This window comes from Hyla sarda, chromosome 2 (assembly GCF_029499605.1).
Source record: "Hyla sarda isolate aHylSar1 chromosome 2, aHylSar1.hap1, whole genome shotgun sequence".
Classification (NCBI taxonomy): Eukaryota; Metazoa; Chordata; class Amphibia; order Anura; family Hylidae; genus Hyla; species Hyla sarda.
Window position 1 is genome coordinate 485,827,527 of NC_079190.1, and position 18,642 is coordinate 485,846,168.

General features: G+C 43.7%; 1 protein-coding gene across 1 annotated transcript in view; it reads right to left on the minus strand.

Annotated features, from left to right (window-relative positions):
* Window positions 1–18,642, minus strand: part of TIAM1 (TIAM Rac1 associated GEF 1) — a gene marked incomplete in the record, with an annotated part of 322,739 nt that overhangs the window by 220,227 nt on the left and 83,870 nt on the right. Inside the window, 1 exon segment of the mRNA XM_056559538.1 lies at window positions 11,393–11,430.

Consider the following 18,642-nt stretch of genomic DNA (forward strand, 5'->3'; position numbering starts at 1 on the left):
CTAAACCTGAGGATGGCTACATGAAAGGTAGTTCTAGACCCTAGGTCTCCAAAGTGTGGACCCCCAGCTGTTGCAAAACTACAACTCCCAGCATGCCCGGACAGCCGAAGGCTGTCCGGGCACGCTGGGAGTTGTAGTTTTGCATGGCTGGAGGCACGCTGGTTGGGGAACACTGGTCTAAACCCTAGGTCTCCAAACTGTGGGACTCCAGCTGTTACTAAACTACAACTTCCAGCAAATTTGCAACAGCTGGAGGTCCATAGTTTGGAAATCACTGCTATATAATGTATAGTACTTACCTTGTTAGCGTCGCAGGACCTTCGGTCAAGTGACTATGTTAATTCCTCTATGGTATGTTAGAGGACCTTTGGAGGTCCTTGTGTCACATGTTTACCCATAATTCTATGTGAAGGTGATTGACAGAAGTATTGGACCAATTAGCTCTAGTCCAGCCCCTGCCCATACAAGGGAGCTGTAGCCAATTATCGCTCTCTTGGGTTGCTGCTCTCGTGGATGCCGGACTAGCAGGACGGATCTGCGCAACTTTCAATGACATAAAATCTTCAGTAAAAGTTCCAACTGTTTTCAGCAAACTCTCCGGTTGTGGACATTCAATTATTCTCTAACTCCCTATCGCACTTGGGAAGGGTGGCGGTAGGATAAGCATTACAGAGGAGCCCTCACCCTGGCATCACGAATAGAAAGGGTCAACCATACACCTTTTAGTTACCGCACAGCTACACTCCCTACACCCAACTCCCCCAAGCTATTATATATATATTTATGTAATTCAATGGATGTCAGTAGTCTGGCCTTTGCTATAACCTATACATCCCACCATTCCATTACCTTACAATGGTCTACTAGGACATAAAATATAAGTGTTTCCCAATCAGGGTGCCTCCAGCTGTTGCACAACTACAATTCCCAGCACGGCTTTGGCTTTGGAGTTGTACCTTTGCAACAGCTGAAGACACCCTGGTTGGGAAACATAGACATAAGCTATGGGTTGGGGGAGAAATTGGGGGCAGGGTGAACCAAAACTATTTCGGCACATAGGTCAGCTAATGAATCACATACTTATGTACAATACGTAGCAACACAATAGCCAGAGTGCTGAAAGGCGACTTACTCATCTGTCTAGGACTGTTCTAGCAGATTATTCAGGTGGATTTCCCACACCCATGCCACTGGCTTATATTCTATACACAACTGCGTACAGCACTGGTTGTTCCTCCAAGTATTGCCACCTAGGCATGGCATCTGATCCCTGCCCTCCAGGTCACCTCCTTTTCTAGGTACAAGGAGGTGAATCCCTTTAAGATATGTATATCATTTTAGAAATAATTTGTACAATTGAAAAGCTTTTTAAACTGTAGATGTAAAAAAAAAAAAAATTTGATACTTATTACCCCGATTCCCCACTGCTGCCGTTCCAATACTCACCTGGTCCTCACTGATCCCCACTCCCTGGTCTTCTCTTGACACAGGACAGCTGGCATTACCTGTGTGCCGAGCCAAGTCAGCAGGTATCTACTTTTTATTTCTACTGTTTTTTATCTAGGGTCACCAATGCCCATGGGCTGTGCAGATAAACTCCATTAACTTTAAAAGGGGTACTCCACTGGAAAACATTTTTTTATTTATTTATTTATTTTTTTTTTTTAAATCAACCGGTGCCAGAAAGTTAAACAGATTTGTAAATTTCCAGTACTTATCAGCTGTTATGATCCACATTCTGACACTTTTGCTATGGGGATTTGCTCCTACTCTGGACAGTTCCTAAAATGGACAGAGGTGTCAGCAGAGAGCACTGTGGTCAGGCAGAAAGGAAATTCAAAAAGAAAAGAACTTTCAGTGGATCATAACAGCAGCTGATAAGTACTGGAAGGATTAAGATTTTTTTTATAGAAGTAATTTACTAATCTGTTTAACTTTCTGGCACCAGTTGATAAAAAAAAAAAAAAAAGTTTTCCAGTGGAGTACCCCTTTAATGCTGCAATAAAAGAAACAGCCCATGTACTACAGCTTGTATTTTTCAGGGAACACCCCAAGCAAACATGGGTAGTACAGTGAACCCTCAACATACAATAGTTTCAACATACAATGGTCTTTTCTGGACCATTGTAACTTGAAACCAGACTCAACATACAATGCTATGCAATCTGCGAAACGTGTCAATGGCTGGAAGAACCGACCAATCAGGATGGGCAATTTACTGGTAAAACCCCTGTATTACTGAAGTGCATGCACTGACTGGTGTCTGGTAGCACCCCCTACAGTACAGGGAGGTATTACATGTTCTGTACTCTTTACCTGTGCCAGGGTTAGCTGCTCCTTTGGACACCAGGTGGGGGCGGCTCCATTTTCCTTTTTTGGGACATAACGTGTTCTGTACAGGACCCTGAAGAAGCTCCTGTCCTCTATATAGACCAGTGTTTCCCAAAGAGGTTGCCTCCAGCTGTTGCAAAACTACAACCCCCAGCATGCCCGGACAGCCTTTGGCTGTCCGCGCATGCTGGGAGTTGTAGTTTTGCAACAGCTGGAGGCACCCTGGTTGGGAAACATTGAAATACACCGTGATTACAGCTCCCAGCAGATCTTTCTTACTTTTATATGTAAGGATTTGCTTTATCTATATTAGTTATCTACTTATTTTTCTTTAATTCTCACTTTTTCCTATTTTTGGATGACATTTTGGGGCTTCAGAACCAATTACCAGGTTTCCATAGAGTTATGGTCTCAACATAAAATGGTTTCAACATACAATGGTCGTCCTGGAACCAATTAATATTGTAACTTGAGGGACTACTGTACATACAAACTGCGAGGAGTTGTCTTTTCTCGCACTTGTTTCGGCCAAGCATGTGTGTTTCCAATGGTGACACAAGAGAAAGCTGATGCCAGACTTTTGCGGCTGCTATTTATCTCTTCAAAAGACAAAATGATTGGGCATTAAAATTCAACATACCTTGTGCTTCTGACTCAACAACATCTGACTGAGGAGAGTTGCGAGGCCCCAGTAGTACACATTGGACAGTCCCACTGAAATAGGTTTGGCCAAATTTTTGCTAACACACTTTCATGGCTTTAAAATAGGAATTTAAGCACAAGAAAAAAAACACCCAATACTTATCTACCCCTGGTCCCTTTGTAGCTCCTGTTCTTCTGCTTCTGGTCCCCCCACGGTTCCTCTTTTCTGCCTATTTTTGAGATGAGCTCTTTCTGCGAGACCTCCCCATTTATCCAATCACACCGTGCTGCGGCCAGTTACTGGCTCAGCTGGCAGCTCTTGGTCCAAACTGGAACAAGGAAGGAAAAACAAGTGGCGGGGAAATAGAAGTAGAAGAACAGGAACTGCAGAAGGTTCAGGGGGTAGGTAAGTATACAATTTTTTCCCCCTATTTTTCCACCCATTCAAGTGTGAATTCACATGGCAGCAGTTTTGTTGCAGACATTTCTTTCATTGTTCCATTCACCCGAATGGGTCTTGAAGAAATCTGTGACTTACCTTTTGAAACAACCCAATTGACATGAACAGAACATGAAGACTCAGAAATCTCAGCAACAATTCTGTCATATGTTGACATACTCTTAAAGGGGTACTCCACTGGAAAAAAAAAAACATTTAATCAACTGGTGCCAGAAAGTTAAACAGATTTGTAAATTACTTCTATCTTAACCCTTCCAATACTTATCAGCTGCTGTATGCTACACAGGAAGTTCTTTTCTTTTTGAATTTCCTGCTCTCTGCTGAAACCTCTGTCCATTTTAGGAACTGTCCAGAGTAGAAACAAATCCCCATAGCAAACCTCTCTTGCTCGGGACAGTTCCTGACATGTACAGAGGTGTCAGCAGAGAGCATGGTGGTCAGAAAGGAAATTCAAAAAGAAAAGCACTTCCTGTGGAGCATAAAGCAGCTGATAAGTACTGGAAGGATTAAGATTTTTAAATAGACGTAATTGACAAATCTGTTTAACTTTTTGGCATCAGTTGATTTAAAAAAATAAAAAAAAATAAAAAAGGTTTCCAGTAAAGTACCCCTTTAAATAGAGATCTCCAAATGAATGCTCTCCAACTGAGACAAAACTACAATTCCTGGCATTTTGGGGGTAGTAGTTTTGCACCAGCCAGAGAGGCACAGGGCGGAAAATACTGCCCTAAAGGGGCCTATACATCTTATTCTAAGGTTGGCAGGTTTGTCCTACTAGTTGTGGACAGCCTTGATGATTCCCCCGACAGATTATGTTGGTGGAAAGAAGCATCGGGTGTGTTATATATTTAATTTTCACCTACCCTACTGTTCTAGGAGGTATAAGCCAGCAGCAGAGGAGTCTGGCAGAGGCTCATCCCTCCCCATTGACTATAGATAGTAGGGGTGTGAATCGGCAAGAATTTGGCGATACGATACGCATCGCGATACACGTATGACGATACAATATATCCAGATATATCCAGATTCAGTTTACGAGACAATATATCCCGATTCTGTCTCAAAAACAATATATAGCGATTTTTACGCATGCAGTGATACCAAATATATTTTTATTAGGTTTACATGTTTTATATAGGAATAGGGGATGATTTGAACTTTTAATATGGAAGGGGTTAATGTGTGTATTTTACACTTTTATTAAAACTTTATTTTTTTTTATTTTTTATTTTTATACACTTTATTAGACTTTTAGGAGGAATCATTAGATTCCTCAGACAGATGAATAGAGTTCTATTGAACTCCATTGCTCTGTGATCCATTGATAGAGCCTAGTCCAGCCAGGCTCTATCAATGACAGAGCCACGGGAGAGCAGGAAGCAGAGGTAAGCCCTCCGGCTACCTCCACAGTGGATCGCCCGCCCGCGATCGCGCTGCGGGGGCGATCCACTCCACTAGCCCACCAGGGAGCATTCACAGGTCCCTTTAGACAGCAGCGATCTAAAGGGTTAATAGCCAGCCGCGGCGATCGCCGCATGCTGGCTATTAGCGGCGGCCCCCGGCTACTGAGAACAGCCGGAGGCTGCAGAGTATGGAGCGGGCACGAGTCGGGAGGCCACTCCATACAGACTGCTGAGCGCTGCATGCTGGCTATTAGCGGCGGCCCCCAGCTACTGAAATCAGCTGGGGGCTGCAGAGTATGGAGCGGGAACGAGTTGGGAGTCCGCTCCATACACCCAGAGCGCCGCCGCACTTGTCAGGTCTGGCCCTGCTTGCACGAGCCGGAAAAATTCACCTGCCCAGTATCGGGAAATGAAAAATCGTGATAATCGAGTGAATGGATTTTTTCTTACACCCCTAATAGATAGATCTATCTCTCTCTATGTCAGAAGCAGACACGTCTTCTAATAACAGGAAAAACTAAACTCTGAATTAGGCTTTAGAATGGAGAAGTCATCGTGTGACTCAACAGCAATACAAAATAAGTACAAAAATGTATATACAAATTGTAAAAGCTTGTAAAAACGTTCTACAAATGTGGAATTTTACCAATAAAAACCATAAAATCTGGTGTAACTGCTGTATTCTAGCTTTGCTCTTCAAGTATGTATTTCTATAGATGTAACGCACGCTATAGGAAAAACACTACAGCTCTGACATAATCCACGCATCCTGCTAGGATTTAACTGAAGCATCGTATGTCAGCGTTACATAACCGCAACACCCGGCAACCCGTGATTCATCCAAAAACAATACAACAGCGGGGGGTCCGTACTACAAAAACACCTCGGCCCCTGAACTGTGCGGCAATTGTATAGTCTAATATTACAGATTGTAAACTACAGAACGGTTAATGCTGAGGATATTATAAGAGAGGAAAAAAAAAAACATCCAACACGAAGAGCTGATGTTTTATATATGAGAGGAAAAACACAAATATAAAAAAATCCTAAGCACCACAAGACAATTATATAGCTGGGAGAAAGCTCCAGGAACATAATACTGAGTGGGTAGATCTACAGCGAACACAAAGCACCATATCTGTCACAGAGACCCGGGTATTTTTCTGACAATTCTAGCTGAACACTTTAACTCTTTACATAGAGCAACCAGAACTGCTAACTAGAGGAAAATACTGGAAATACTGGGCAACCACTAACATGGCAGCCATCACACATCTAAGAGCGTTGTCAGTCAGAGACCACTAGATGTCCCCATACCTACAGAACATAATCCTGTCCAGCTGCAGCATTATCTTTGTCCCAGCTGAAGCAGAGAGACTGGGACAAAGTCCAGTAAGGGAGCACGGGAATAGCGCTCCTCTGTGCTCACTCCTGTCCTGTCAGAGTACAGCATGAAAACTGAGAGGAGGGGGTTACAGAGCAGCCTACAGTGATTGGAAAAAAAAGAGACCCAGCACAGCAGACTCAGGAAGGAAGTGAATGCATAGTGAGTGAGGGCGGGCTCAGTGCTTGCCTCAGATACGCCCCTTCCTGAGAAGTGGATGTCAGAACGAGTGAGCAGTAGAACAGAGGGATTTGTGAGCCAAAACATATAAAAGACATGTAAAGACTCTGCATGACCTAGTAAGTAACATATCGGCATAATTTTTTTTCTGTTTTATGACTGGTAGGTTTTAATGGCTGCACGGCCATAAAGCATCATCCATTTGACTGTAGCGCAGGGGGGATTCCAAAAAATAAACAGGTCTATTCTTTCGCCAGAATCTCTACTGCAATATTTGGGCACAGCTTCCATGCAGACCTACGAGTCTCCATAATTACAGACTACGAACAAACCCTGTGTAGTCTAATCCTACAGTCACATCTGATTCTACCTGTATACTGCTACTTACTAATCTACGGAACATATATTAACTATATTAGATTTACGTGGGGCTACTTAAAGGGGTATTCCAGGAAAAAACATTTTTATATATATCAACTGGCTCCAGAAAGTTAAACAGATTTGTATATTACTTCTATCTTAATCCTTCCAATAATTATCAGCTGTTGAAGTTGAGTTGTTCTTTTCTGTCTGGCAACAGTGCTCTCTGCTGACATCTCTGCTTGTCTCGGGAACTGCACAGAGTAGAAGGGGATTGCTATGGGGATTTGCTTCTACTCTGGACAGTTCCCGAGACAGGTGTCAGAGCACGTAGACAGAAAAGAACAACTCAACTTCAGCAGCTCATAAGTACTGAAAGGATTAAGATTTTTTAATAGAAGTAATTTACAAATCTGTTTAACTTTCTGGAGCCAGTTGAGATGCATCATATGCTGATGCATCCCTTAAAAATGGCCAAGTGAATGGGGCCATATTGATTTTTCCATTTTAAGCATTGGGAACTTTACTGGCATGTATGCCAAATACTAGTTCACATATGAAGACTAAATCACAAGAAAATTCACAGACCTGTTTCAGCAGTTTTCTTTTATTCTTTCATATTTGTAGCTTTACAGCATGGTTAAAATAGTAAGGAGCACTGAGCCGTTGCACACACGTCCATAGCCGAACCTGATGCTACATTTCGGGGTAGATCCCCTTAATCATGCGCCATGGCTCATGATTAAGGGGATCTACCCCGAAACGTAGCGTCAGGTTCGGCTATGGACGTGTGTGCAACGGCTCAGTGCTTCTTACTATTTTAATCATGCTGTAAAGCTACAAATATGGGAGCAAACGAAGTGGGGGGGGGGGGGGCCTGGCGTAGTGGCGCCTTGACGGGGGTTTTAGTGGCCTTTCCAAATGGAGTAGGGGGTAATTTGGGTTAGAGGAAGAATGGCAAGGTAATGGAGGGTATAAAGGGTTAATTTACTGCTGCCCCTTTAAGGGACGGCAGCAGGTGGCCTGAAAGTGGGGTAAAAGGGAGATCAACTGGGGGGGGAGGGGAGGAAGTGTATATAGGGTGGTGCTCTGGGGGGTGGTACTAACCAGTTGGCGTCTGGAAGCAAGAAGAAGGTCCCGCCCACCTCTTTTTGTCGTCCGGTTGGTTGGGTTGTGATAGGTGGTGAGGCGCGTGAAAGCGGCCCGGTGGAGGTAGTAGTTTGAAAGATAAAGGTTTGAGATTGTTCAATTGGGCCTCCTGGTGGTAGTTCTGGGCCTCAGAAGTTGGAGGGATTGTGCAGAAGGTTATCTGGGTGCCCATGGGCCAGGTGGTCATGGCCAGGGGTAAGAGCATGGTACACAAGTCTGATTGGGGGAGCGGAGTACCCTCCAGTGAACTTTGGTTATGTTTATATGTATAAGATATTTAACTTATTTATTTGGTTGATTTAAATAAATGTGCCACACGGCCCAATTTTTCCACCAAATGTGTCAGTGTACTTTTTTGGGAAAAGGGGGTTATAATCGGTTGGGAGTGGGTTTAGAGGGGAAGGGATGCACCTAAAATCCCATCCAGTTATGAAATGATAAAAGAAAACTGCTAAGTGCTTGATCCGGAGTAATAAGGTGAAACTCCGCAGACCGAGTGATCTAGAGACTTTGTTCCATAGAGTGGATTGAAGTCTACTGCCGTATCAATTATTTGAGTGATTACCAGATGTAACAAGACAGCCTGGTGGCCTAGCCCGAAAGGTCACATAAAGGTACATAACCACGTCAGATGTTAACGGGTGGTAGTGAGACACCCTACTGGTGAATGCCTGATATTACCATTCCCTTTACTGATGGAGCCCCAGAACATGAATACCTTACACTCATCTCCTAATATTTACTGCAGAAAGTATTACGGTAAGTTACAAAAAGTCTAAAATTCCCATTAATTACTGGCACTCTTTGCGGTAACCCTCTGTTATTAATGTGTCACTTCCACCGTGTAATTTCACTGCTTAGTTTGATTACCGTATATACTCGAGTATAAGCCGACCTGAATGTAAGCCGAGGCCCCTAATTTCACCCCAAAAACCCAGGAAAAGTTATTGACTCGACTATAAGCCTAGGGTGGAATATACATCATCCCCTCCCCCCCCCCCCCCCCCCCGTGTCATCATCCAGACCCCCGTCATTAACACCCCAGTCATCATCACCCTGTCATCCCCCTCGTCATCATCCCCCCACCCCATCCCTTCATCATCACCGCTTGTCAATCCCTTCATCAGTGGTCTGGTCTTCAACCTGCGGACCTCCAGATGTTGAAAAACTACAACTCTCAGCATGCTGGGAGTTGTAGTTTTGAAACATCTGGAGGTTCGCAGGTTGAAGACCACTGCGGCCTTCGTCATCATCCAGACCCCTTTTAGTTTTCTACTCACCTCCCCTCAGTGGGAAGGAAGGGTGAGCTGGTCCGGGCCATCTACGGTGCAGGGACCGTCCAGTGGGGAGGGTTAGTCGTTCTGGGCTGGGCCCTCTTCTCCGCTCCGGGCCGGCCCAGGACTAGTGACGTTGCCTTGACGATGATGCACAGAGACAATCATGCGCAGGGACATCATGGACGTCTGCTGCGCACGGACATCCCTGTGCGTCGTCGTAAAGGCAACGTCACTAGTCCGGGGCCGGCCCAGAGCCTGGGACGACTAACCCTCCCCACCGGACGGTCCCTGCAGCATAGATGGCCCGGACCAGCTCACCCTTCCTTCCCACCTTTGGGTGGCGAGTAGAAAACTAAAGGGTGGTCTGGATGATAACGAAGGCCGCAGTGGTCTTCAACCTGCAGACCTCCAGATGTTTCAAAACTACAACTCCCAGCATGCCAGGACAGCCGATGGCTGTCCGGGCATGCTGGGAGTTGTAGTTTTGCAACATCTGGAGGTCCGCAGGTTGAAGACCACTGAGAAGGGATTGACAGGCGGAGAGCTCACTCGAGTATAAGCCGAGGGGGGCGTTTTCAGCACAAAAAATCGTGCTGAAAAACTCGGCTTATACTCGAGTATATACAGTACTTTTACTGCGTGTATTAAAAAAAAAAAAAACACAAAATATCACAACTAACCAATCGAGAAGTTAAAAAAACGCCACAAAACTTGCAGAGAAAAGGATTTCTCCTCCCTCTTGTAGATCATTGTGCTAATAGGCAGAGGAGATCAGTTTGTATTATGGTTACATTAGATTATAAAGATTTTAAGCTGCTTTTTAATGAACTCTAAATGCCGGTGCAACTTAACCCCTAAATGACAAATGGCAGGCCTATCTGTCATGGAAGGACCCTAGTCCTGCTTAGTGTACACCCGCAAGACTAAAACATGCTCGACCACCACTCTATATGAAATCCTCTAATCCTTAAATAAGAATCAAAACTTATCTATAATAACCTAATAAAAAGCTTCAGCTGCATCCCCCTCCTTCCCTTCTTCCTAAATCATTTTCGTATCAACTGGAGACAGAAAAATTATACTTTAAAATCATCTTTATCCAAAAAATTCAGGCATCGCACGACTTATCAGGAAGTCCTGCAGTTCTTTCCAATCCACCAATGCCAGGAAGTATCCAGAGCAGTACTGGAAGGTTTAGGGACCATTCACACTACAGAATCCACACCCGGAGACATCTCAAGTGGCAATTTTGTCTGCAACATGCCTCACCGAAATCAAAACGGCGCCAGGACACGTTCTGGAATTTAAATTTCCACTGCAAAATTTTTCTCTGCTAATATTCCGCAGTGTGCATGATGCAGCAGACTCCCATTGATTCTGCTTGGGAACTCTGTAATGGTAATTATCCCTTTAAAAAGCAGTTTATGAAGATGTAGAATTTTCTACCACCAGTGGATTAGGGAAAAAAAAAAAACTACACAAGCATCCGACAGGTACAGTCTAAGGCCTCTTTCACACTACAGGTATCATCCTGCTTTTTTACTGCCGTTATTTTACAATAACAGATGGAAAAAAAAAAACGGATGCAATAACTGGTAATAACGGATGATAACTGATGACCATCATCCGTTATTTTTAATGGTTTTTTTTTTTCTTAAAAAAAAAAAAACCTGATGTTCATCCGTTCTCATCCGTTATTACCAGTTACATCCGTACGGAGCATGCTCAGTACAGCTTTACAAAAAAGGGTTGAAAACCGGATGTAACTGGCGACAAAACTCACAGGATGTTCAAAAACCTGACAATAACTGATGACATCGGATGTTTTTTTGAACATCGGGTTCCCATAGACTTCAATGTAAAATTTTAACGTCCGTTTTTTCACCATATTTTTTAGCCGGACCACCAAAAATTTGTGCATGCACCGTCTCTTGTGCCGGCAAAAATAACTGACATTAGAAAAACGGACATGTCTGATGCAGAAGGATGTTCAAAAAATCCCATTGACATGAATGGGATTTTTTTGAGGGCCGTTTTCAGGACTTTTTGCCGGGAGAATAACGGAGGTTTTATACAGGATGATACCTGTAGTGTGAAAGGGGCCTAAGCAGAAAATTGCATCACTTCATTAGTAAATCTATTTTATATTCATCTGACAATTGACATTATTAGAATATTATACATGCCACAACCACTTTATACTTACAAGTCCATGGATTCCAGGCACAGAGCGGCATATAAGATCTGCAAAAGTCAAGAAACTAAAATTAATATTTCAGTTGTAAAGAACACAAAAACTGTATCTGCCTCTCATATGTGAAGATAATATTCTGTATAACAAATAATTTATTAAATAGAGTGCATGGTTGCAGTTTTATTCCTTTTTTGCTCACACAGCAAAGTCAACGCAACAGGAACCCCCTTCTCCCGCCACATGTTATCTACAGCACTTTTGTGTAAATTATCTCTCAGCACAGCGCCAGCCTGTTTAGTGCACTTTCACCAGCACTATGTCATGGCATAGCAAAGAGGAGTATATACAGTGAAGTGATTGGACAGGCAACTAAGGGAGGAAGTGCCTGTGTGAGTCCTACTGGCAAACAGCCCAGCTCTGGTCATATTTCCTTTGAGGCAGGGTGGATATAATGCTGCAAAGCAAGATGCCTCCCATCAGGAAGGCGTCTGGATGGCCCCACACATACAGTCAATGCTATTAAGAATCATCTTTAGAGTAAATATCAAGGAGATCTGGAGGTCATATGGTACCCCTAATCTCAACATTAACTCTGTCTGGTATTACACCAAGAGACCGAAGGATCTGGACAAGTCTTCATCCTCAGAAGATCTGTGGTTAGTTCTCCAAGATGTTTGGCACTACCTCCCTGCCAAGTTCCTTCACAAACTGGGAGCACATGTACTTGGGAGAACTTATGCTGTTTTAAAGGCAAAGGGCGGTCACGACAAATACTGGTTTGATTTGGATTTCCACTTTGTTATGGTGAATTTCCATCTCCGCATTCTCTTCTGAGACTGACGAACATTTCAGAGTTACGCGGCCCCCACAGAGACTAAATGGAGCAGCGGCTGCGCAGGCGCAATTGTGCTTCGTTCATTCTGGGGGAAAATATGTACCCGTTCTCAGGATCGGCAGGGGTCCCAGTGGTTGGACCATCACCAATCAGCTTGTGTTCTCCTATCCGATGGACAGGGGATACCAGATGATGTGTTCCTATCGTTTTAACTGATAAAAAAATAAAACTATTGCTACTTTATTTTTGAAAGCACTTATTTAGCAGTATTTTTTCCACACCTGCCTAAAACCTTTGCACAGTACAGGAGTACAATATGTTCCTACATAAGTCTTTGGATGCCCTTATGGCTCTGTACAACAGTAGTTATAGGACGACATAATCCAGCCGCATGCATGGTTCCTTAGGCTTCGGGCTGCACCGATAACACACACAAAGATTATATTATATATCCCGATTCACTGTTATCGCAGCAGTTACCTTTTAAAACTAGTAAAATTAGAGCCAGATGTAAGACATTCCCCAACCAAACAACAAGAGAGACTTTTGGATCTCGCGCCGCGCTCTTATTAAATCATAAATCTCACTGGCGACAAAACTCACAGGATGTTTTTTTTCCCTGACCAAGACAAAATGGAAAAACGCTTTCACAGCTGTTGTGATCCAGGTTACAAGATTACGACATTAAAAATGAATAGTGCCGGGAAACAGGAAAGAGCCTCTTAACAAGTCAGAGCAAGCGCCGCGCAAAACAGAGAGGTTCCCAGGGGAAAGACAGAGACGGGACCCATGAGGATGTCAGGCCATCAGTCAGCTGCTCATAGAGAAGATGGGGGTCTCTGCAGGACACGAGTACATGTCTGTCTAGTAGACGATACATCCCACACCCTGATCTGTACTCAGATCATACTGGATCACTGGATTTAACCCCTTAAAGGACAAAGCCAATTTTATTTTTGCATTTCCGTTTTTTCTCCTCACCTTCTAAAAATCATAACTCTTTTATATTTTCATCCACAGGCTAGTATGAGGGAGTTTTTTGCGTGACCAGTTCTCCTTTGTACTGACATCACTCAATTTACCATAAAATGTATAGAGCAACAAAAACAAAAAATACTATTTTTAATGTGGGGAAATTAAAAAGAAAACCACAATTTTGCTAAATTTGGAGGGTTTAATTTTCATGCTGTACAAATTATTGGTAAAAATGACGTGTTCTTTATTCTGTGGGTCAATACGATTAAAATGATACCCATTATTACATACTTTTCTATTATTGCTGCGCAAAAAATACTGCCACGCCCCCCTCCCATAGACTTGTATTGAGGGGGCGTGGCATTAATTCAAAAGGGGCATGGCAGTGACATCACGACCCCCGTCGCCTGCTCAAAGCGTTTGGAACAAAATGTTCTGAATGATGGGGCAGCCGAGTACCCCTTTAAAGGGGTACTCTGGAGGAAAATAATTTTTTTTTCCATATCAACTGGTGCTAAAAAGTTAAACAGATTTGTAAATTACTTGTATTTAAAAATCTTAATTCTTCCAGTACTTATCAGTTGCTGTATACTACAGAGGAAGTTTTTTTCTTTTTTAATTTATTTCCAGTCTGACCACAGTGCTCTCTGCTGACACCTCTGTCCATGTCAGGAACTGTCCAGAGCAGGAGAGGTTTGCTATGGGGATTTGCTCCTACTCTGGACAGTTCTTAAAATGGACAGAGGTGTCAGCAGAGAGCACTGTGGTCAGACTGGAAAGAAATTAAAAAAGAAAAGAACTTCCTGCTGATAAGTAATGGAAGCATTAAGATTTTTTTTTTTTTTTTTTTAACAGAAGTAATTTACAAATCTTTTTGGAGTCATTTGATATGAAAAAATTTTTTTTTCCACCGGAGGGGGTTCTGCAGTTTTGAAAAACAATTTCCATATATTCTGTTGGGTTTCCAAGGAGCCTCTGTGGTTCTGCAAGACCCACCCGGTCTTGAATTACACCGGAATTGTGTAATTCTTCATTTCTCCTGTGGTGGTGCTGTAGAGAAAATCAACACTGGCAGATTTTCCAACAGATTACAGCTGATCGTTTGAGGTCTTAGCATTGGAGGGGGGGGGGGGGGGACGACCTAGGTGATCGGTTTATGGTAAAGGCATTGGGGGAAATTTAGCAAAACCTGTCCAAAGAAAAGTTGCTGAGTTGCCCATAGCAACCAATCCAATCGCTTCTTTTATTTTTGAAAAGGCCTCTGAAAAATGAAAGAAGCGATCTGATTGGTTGCTATGGGCAACTCAGCAACTTTTTCTATGGACAGGTTTTGATAAATCTCCCCCATTGTTCTTACAAGTGACTATCATCCAAAACAGAGAAACCCCTTTAGGTCATATTTCGTCATTTCTAATGAACGTTAACCTGTTGTGATAAGACACCATACAAAACAACAACAACACATCAAATCCAAGGAAAGGTACAAAGCCTCCAAACCAGAGGAACATTGTTCACGAGACGAGAAGTGATCTGTAAAAAGACATCGGGGGGCCGCAGAAGAGAAGGAAACTCATGGCTGAATACATAATTACCCCTAATGAGGATCCGAAAAGTTTTACAACAAGCTATTTTAGGAAAATGTCTTCTGGCTAAGAGTTCAAAAAAAATGTAAGAAACTAGATGCTCATAACTAAAGTCTGCAAACCATTTTCAAGAACTGGGAAGACAACGTACGTTTCAGTCTTTTGCCTCTGGCCATCCCTGCAGAAATGTTCCTCTTGAAGGGGCTGCCTCCGAGCGTGCTGCATTTCGGTAAGCTCCCCTACATTAGTTACAATGCCCCCCCCCCCCCCCCACACACCTCCCCCCAATGACCAAACATCACAGGTGTAGAATTCATGCTCGAGAAGTTCCCCGACTAACAGAACGTCTTTTAATTGAAGAAGAAATATTCACGGTTGATGCTAATAAAAGAGCTGGGGGGCCGCACATCAATAATTCACATTTCTTACAAGGGTGAGTGGAAGGTTTGCAACAGCTGGAGGCACCCTGGTCGGTAAACACTTCCCTATATACAGTCGTATGCAAATGTTTAGGCCCCTCTGACTATTTCCAAGATCATCATTTATAAATAATTTGGTATTTGGACCAGCAATTTAATATTGAATATTATATAAACATATACAGACACAGTAATATAATATACATATAGACTAATATTACCGTATATAAACCTATATACAGACAGTACTATAATAAACATATAGACAGTAATATTACCGTATATAAACCTATATACAGACAGTAATATAATATACATATAGACAGTAATATTACCGTATATAAACCTATATACAGACAGTAATATTATATAAACCTATATACAGACAGTAATATAATATACATATAGACAGTAATATTACCGTATATAAACCTATATACATATAGACAGTGATATTATATAAACCTATATACAGACAGTAATATAATATACATATAGACAGTAATATTACTGTATATAAACCTATATACATATAGACAGTGATATTATATAAACCTATATACAGACAGTAATATAATATACATATAGACAGTAATATTTCAGTAGTGGGATGAGATTATTGGAAGAACAGAAATCGTGCAATCTGCATCAAAACAAAAAGTAGACAGGTGCATAAATTTGGTCCCAAACAGAAAGATTACCTTAATATTTACTTTCTCCTCCTTTAGCAAAAATAATGTCCTCTAGACGGTTCCTATAGCCCGGAATAGGGGTCTGGATTCTGGATCAAAGGATTTTGGACCATTCCCTCCTTGTATTTCCAGTTCAGTTCGGTTTGATTGTTGCTGAGCAATGACAGCCCACATATAGGCCCACTATACAGAGGGGGTCTCCTCTAGGCCCACTATACAGAGGGGGTCTCCTCTAGGCCCACTATACAGAGGGGGTCTCCTCTAGGCCCACTATACAGAGGGGGTCTCCTCTAGGCCCACTATACAGAGGGGGTCTCCTCTAGGCCCACTATACAGAGGGGGTCTCCTCTAGGCCCACTATACAGAGGGGGTCTCCTCTAGGCCCACTATACAGAGGGGGTCTCCTCTAGGCCCACTATACAGAGGGGGTCTCCTCTAGGCCCACTATACAGAGGGGGTCTCCTCTAGGCCCACTATACAGAGGGGGTCTCCTCTAGGCCCACTATACAGAGGGGGTCTCCTCTAGGCCCACTATACAGAGGGGGTCTCCTCTAGGCCCACTATACAGAGGGGGTCTCCTCTAGGCCCACTATACAGAGGGGGTCTCCTCTAGGCCCACTATACAGAGGGGGTCTCCTCTAGGCCCACTATACAGAGGGGGTCTCCTCTAGGCCCACTATACAGAGGGGGTCTCCTCTAGGCCCACTATACAGAGGGGGTCTCCTCTAGGCCCACTATACAGAGGGGGTCTCCTCTAGGCCCACTATACAGAGGGGGTCTCCTCTAGGCCCACTATACAGAGGGGGTCTCCTCTAGGCCCACTATACAGAGGGGGTCTCCTCTAGGCCCACTATACAGAGGGGGTCTCCTCTAGGCCCACTATACAGAGGGGGTCTCCTATAGGCCCACTATACAGAGGGGGTCTCCTATAGGCCCACTATACAGAGGGGGTCTCCTATAGGCCCACTATACAGAGGGGGTCTCCTATAGGCCCACTATACAGAGGGGGTCTCCTATAGGCCCACTATACAGAGGGGGTCTCCTATAGGCCCACTATACAGAGGGGGTCTCCTATAGGCCCACTATACAGAGGGGGTCTCCTATAGGCCCACTATACAGAGGGGGTCTCCTATAGGCCCACTATACAGAGTGGGCACATATAGGTACACTATACACAGTTGGCGCATATATAGGTACACTATACAGAGGGGTCGCATATAGGCACACAATACAGAGGGGTCGCATATAGGTACACTATACAGAGGGGGCGCATATAGGCACACTATACAGAGGGGGCGCATATAGGCACACTATACAGAGGGGGCGCATATAGGCACACTATACAGAGGGGGCGCATATAGGCACACTATACAGAGGGGGCGCATATAGGCACACTATACAGAGGGGTCGCATATAGGTACACTATACAGAGGGGTCGCATATAGGTACACTATACAGAGGGGTCGCATATAGGTACACTATACAGAGGGGTCGCATATAGGTACACTATACAGAGGGGTCGCATATAGGTACACTATACAGAGGGGTCGCATATAGGTACACTATACAGAGGGGTCGCATATAGGTACACTATACAGAGGGGTCGCATATAGGTACACTATACAGAGGGGTCGCATATTGGTACACTATACAGAGGGGTCGCATATAGGTACACTATACAGAGGGGTCACATATAGGTACACTATACAGAGGGGTCGCATATAGGCCCACTATACAGAGGGGTCGCATATAGGCACACTATACAGAGGGGTCGCATATAGGCACACTATACAGAGGGGGCACATACAGGTACACAATACAGAGGGGTCGCATATAGGTACACTATACAGAGGGGTCGCATATAGGCACACTATACAGAGGGGTCGCATATAGGTACACTATACAGAGGGGGCACATACAGGTACACAATACAGAGGGGTCGCATATAGGTACACTATACAGAGGGGTCGCATATAGGTACACTATACAGAGGGGTCGCATATAGGCCCACTATACAGAGGGGTCGCATATAGGCACACTATACACAGGGGGATATATATTACAGCCTGCTTCACATCACACCACAGAAAAATAATATTCAGGTCTGGGGACTGGGACGGCCATTCCAGAACATTCTACTTGTTCCTCGGCATAAATGCCAGAGTAGATTTCACGCAGTGTTTTGGGTCGTTGTCTTATTTCCAGCCCCGGCGTGAATTCAACTTTGTGACGTATTCCTCTACATTATTCTCAAGTATCTGCTGATATTGAGTGGAATCCATGTGACCCTCAACTTTCCCAAGACTCGCAGTACCGGCACTGACCCCACAACATGATGGCACCTCCACCACATTTTACTGTGGGTCGCAAGTGTTTATCTTGGAAAGTTTTGTTCTTTTGACGCCATATATAACGCCTCTTGTTCTGACCAAATAACTCCAACTCATCATGTTTCATCAGGCCACGGCACCTTCTTCCATATACGCTGGCCTGTCCAAATGTGCGTTTGTACGGTTTGTGGCGCGTGCGCAGAAAAGGCTTCTTCCGCATTACTCTCCCATACAGCTTCTCCTGAAGGATGCAGTGTATGGGAGATGCAGTGTATGGCACAGTAAAATGTGGTGGAGGTTCCATGTCTTTGGGGGGTGGTCTGTGGGCGGTTTTTCATCATTTTCACCATCCTTCACTTTCGTCTCTAGGATATTTTATTTGGCCTACCATTTCTGGCCTTAACGAGAACTGTACTTGTGGTCTTCCA